This window comes from Lucilia cuprina, chromosome 6, assembly GCF_022045245.1.
Source record: "Lucilia cuprina isolate Lc7/37 chromosome 6, ASM2204524v1, whole genome shotgun sequence".
In the NCBI taxonomy this organism is placed as follows: Eukaryota; Metazoa; Arthropoda; class Insecta; order Diptera; family Calliphoridae; genus Lucilia; species Lucilia cuprina.
In genome coordinates, this window is record NC_060954.1 from 58,149,481 (window position 1) to 58,154,690 (window position 5,210).

Below are 5,210 nucleotides of genomic sequence, written 5' to 3' on the forward strand. Positions count from 1 at the left end.
TAACTAACTAACTAACTAACTAACTAACTTACTAACTAACTAACTAACTAGCTAGCTAACTAACTAACTAACTAGCTAACTAACTAACTAACTAACTAACTAACTAACTAACTAACTAACTAACTTACTAACTTACTAACTTACTAACTTACTTACTAACTTACTAACTTATTAACTTACCAATTAATTAACTAACTAACAACCTGAATAAATTTTTGGCCTAGGAGTATTTCTTCAGACTTGATGCATCATCCTTCCAAACTAAACAACTAATTAACTTATTAACTAAGAAGTATAAAAACGGGTAAAAACCTCTTAGATTTTTAACCTCTTAACCTTTTTAAAACAGTTGCCTTGTAATAATTTAAATCTAATCTTAAAATTTATATTCATTGTCACTGTTTTTTAAAAAGTTAAAATTTAAACTTGATTGAAAACCACAAAAATGGTTTTCTCTAAAAAAATATATATATGTATGTATATAAAAAAAATAAATCATTGCTTTAAGTTTTTTTTTTGTAATAATAATATTGCTTTTATCATAACAACATTTTGTCTATTATTATTTTACATAACAACAAGTGAATGTTACCCCAGGATATTTTAAAGGAAAAACACAACAACGATAATAACACAAAAATCAAATCATAACAAATTGTTAACGGAAATATTTGTTTTCTATATTATTATCATTTCATTCGATTTGAGATAAATATAAGGCTGTTGATGTCAACTAGAGACATTAGGGTGTTTTCTTTCTTAAAAAAAATTTCGAAATTAATACATATATGAATATAAATTATATAGAGAAGAAATTTAAAGAAAACTCTACCCTGATAAAATTTTATTTCATAAAAATTTACTTTATGAGTGTAAACATACAAGAAACACATACAAAAACAAACACAAATGCCAATAACCATGTCACTCATACACATACATACATATATTTACATGTGTACCTATTTCAAAAATATCCACAACAACTAAACAATGCAAAATCATAAAAGGACAGCAATTTAAACCACAATAATATATGTAAATATGTATTTCTACAATACTATAGTATAGCACTTAAATATATGACTACTAGCATACCCTGCGTGCTTCGCTACCCTAACTTTAATAAAATACATACAAAAATTTGTTTACTTTTATAGAAAATTAAAATTGTTAAAAATTTTTTTAATGTTTTAGTTTTATACGTACAATATCACGTGAATATTATATTCGCATTCAGTAAGAAGCTTGTATTTTTAGTTTCATTCATTTATCTTCCACATTATAGAAAATTTCGAAAGTAATATTTGAAGAAAAGTACTATAAAATAGATTATCATTTAAAAACAAATTTTATGTTTCTGTGTTCAATATTATATACAATTCGAAGAATATAATTTGATGAATGAAAAAGTACCAAAAGTCCCTTTCAGTAGAATCTCATTCACTAAGGTTCCTACATTCTAAATTTTTTTCAACGTCTATGTTCAATATCGTAAAAATATTAAAAAGAACCATTGGAAAAACGAAAAAGTATAAAAATCTCTCTCAATAAATTCTCATTTAATAACTGTGTGTATTCCGGTTAACCATTATAAAAACGTACCATTTGAAGAATAAAAAAGTACCAAATAGTCCCTACTTACAGAATATTATTCAGTCAACTAAAATTAATGTTCCTAAGTTGAAATTTTTTATAAAATGAAAAAAATACAATTTATGATATAAAAGATACTAAAAAGTTGTTTTTAAAAGAATCTTATTCAATGAGGATTGTGTATGTTTAATAATCATGTGTTTTGAGATCATATTAAAGAACATACAAATAGTATCATTTGAAGGAAGAAAAAGTACCACAAATAGAATAAAAAGTACTAATAAAAAGAGTACAATTTTCCGTTTCGAGAATTAAGTTTACAAAATGTTCCGTATTTAAATCTATATATGACAGATAAAACTCAAACGATTCAAATCTGCATTCATTTGTTCCAGAAAAATAGTGCTTTTAAAAAGTACCAAACAATTTACTTGAATTTGGTCTTATATAGGCCTTTGTACTCGAATTCAAAAATAATAATAATAATAATATTCCAACAGCTTATTTTAAGTGAGTAAATAAATAATTTTTTCATATTTTATAAAAATTGCCCCAATGATTTAACATAAAATTAAATTTCCCGTTTTTTTGGTACTTTTTTTCCCCAGTAATATAGCAAATATTTTATTACAATAAATATTACAGAGCTTGTCCGTAATTTAATAGAAGTAATTCAATAAACCGAAAAAGTTTTCTTAATGTACTAAAAAAACTACAATAAATACAGTTTTCTCCCTTTTACACCCAAAAAGGACGGAATTTTAAAAAAGTACGAAACAGGTGTCTCATAGTTTTGAGAGATGTTACCGAAATATTTATAAAAAAGGCCAAAAAAGGTACCATAATCTCAATAGGTACCAAAGAACGAATTTCAAAAAAGTACCAGACAGCAGATGGGTGTCATTTTAAGAGTAGATACAGATGCATTTAAAATTTTTCTTGTATCACTAATATTGTGTAAGATAATTAAGAAAACCTGTTTTACCCGTTTTTCCCCTTTTTACCCGTAAAGTGCAAATTTCTAAAAATCCCTCCTTAGTGGATCTACATAATCAAAAACACATCTACTCTCAAAATTTCATGATTCTAGGTTCAGCCGTTTGGGTTGTGCTATGATGAATCAGTCAGTCAGTAACGCTACTCTTTTTTATATATATAGATTGTTATCTACATCCCTGATAAATATTTCTATACATCTCTATGGTTGTATGCAAAACTCACACAAATAAAAGCTAAAAAGTGGTTGACAAACATTATTAAAATAAATATTATTTTTAATAAATATTTCTTTACAAAAAGAAAGAGTTGTTTAATACAAAAGTTATTTAGACAGACGCTTATGAAGACATTACTGATTTCGCCACAATAAATTGTGGTTGTAACCACAAAGTATTCAAAGAAAACTGGAAGTCCTAATAGAATTACAAATGTATATATAATAGTTCCTAGTTACTTAGTTAGTTAGTTAGTTAGTTAGTTAGTTAGTTAGTTAGTTAGTTGGTTGGTTGGTTAGTTAGTTAATTAGTTAATTAGTTAGCTATGGATCTGATAAAAATGTCCATGTTGTTGTCTACAACTAATGGATTTCTCTTCAACAACTTCGCACGAAATCAACGTAAACAGTTTGTTATAATAAGGTTGTAAAAGCACAAGATCATCATTATAAATATTTTTTTTCCAACATCATCATAAAGTACTTTAACCACATACTACACAAGTATTTTTTACAAAGGTTCATAACTACAAAGAAATAAGTACATTCATTGTGCTTACTTGCGATGGAAGGAAAAATAACAGCAAACTGACAACGCATCAACTTAAAGTACATGTTACATGTATTTTACCATTTTTATGTACTTATTAAGCGGGCTCAGGTAAAGCTAAATCAAATGAATATATCCGATGACAACAGATTAATATATTCTTAAAGGTCGGACGTACAGAATAAAAACCAACAAAGAGATAATTCAAATCTCGAGCAAATGTTTAATGGAATGAAAGAGGTCGTATAATCCTTTAAAAAACGCGCCCTACTAATAGCCGCTTTTATGTCAATAGAAACCTTGCAGTTAAATTAAACTCTGCGACAAATTATAATTTTACTAAAGAAGTATTTTTTTTAACAAACTTGTTACCTTTCGACTTACTTGTATACATTGAAGTAGTGTGTAGTTAATAAAGAAGAAATTCAGCTAATAGACTAGTCTACATACTAATGTAATTCGAATTGTCAAAAATATTCTGCAGACTATTCAATAAACTAGTCACAACCTGTGTACCAAGCAGTTAATATATTAAAAAAATTACAAATTGGTTGGAGCATGACTAAAAATGGTACCAAGATCTGTTGGATTTTTACATGTGTTTGTAAGTAGTCTTTACATGATGTGTCATAAAAATTCAATATTATATTATTGTTATTATTTATTTAACGTTGTTGTTATTTTTGTCATCTGTAACATCAATATAGTTTGGAAACTTCTTCCCCTTAATATATGATAGCATGTACAAAAATATGTATATATATATATAAATAATATCGTAACTATGAAATCTTTTCACATGTTGTTTTATTATAATCGTCAATGAAGTTGAAGCTGTTATTGTTGTTGTTCTCTTTATTAAACGGTTGTTGATGGCAACTATATATAATATTTTCCCCCATTTGATTGTAAGTTTTTCGTTCATTCGTTTGAATTTTAGTTTATTATTATATCTTTTTCCACACAATACTTTTATTTTTTATTTGTGTTTGTATTTTTGTATTTATTTATATAATTTGCAATTTCCCATTGTGCGGAAATAACAAAAGGATACCAATTCATTGTGTGATATAATTGAGTTCTAATAATGTTTTAGTTGGTATATAGAAAAATGTAAAAAGGTGAAATAAATACTAATGAATAAAAACAACATTATAACAAACACCACTAGAAAACTACTATAAACAAGAATATAACATTACATTGCTTTTTATTAATTTATATTTTTTTTATAGAAATTAGAACAATAAATGATATTGAATTTTCAGGTAGAAAAAACATATTGATTATCTCATCTCTTTTTAACTTATAAATGGTTGCTAAAGTGACCGATTATCAGCGATTTCTACGTATACAGACTGTAATACGTAGAAAAATATACAATTAGACATGACAACAATTTTTACTATCATTTTAATAAAAAAAATCAAAAAATTCCTTCATCATTGCTATTAAAATAAAATAAATATTTCTCTTAATGTATTTATATTTTTTTTGTACGATGCTGCAAAAATAACCATATTATTTCATATTTTTCATTCCACTTATTTAAAAAATATAAACTATAAGTTTTTGTTTTTCGTTTCTTTATAAAAAAAAAACTTATATTCAATAATAATTTTCCACTTAGCCAGGATTATTGAGAAACTTTAAATACGTTAATTAACCATATAAAATTTGCTACCTTTTTGTTTTAAGACATTGGAAAAATAAACAGAAGAAATCGTAAGAAACTTTGTATAGAAAAAAATAGTTATTTAAAGCACTCTACTAAAAACTAGTGACCTCCGGTAGGTTAGTGGTTAGTGTTTTAGTCTGGTAGACCGGAGTTAGTGGGTTCGATTTCCACCC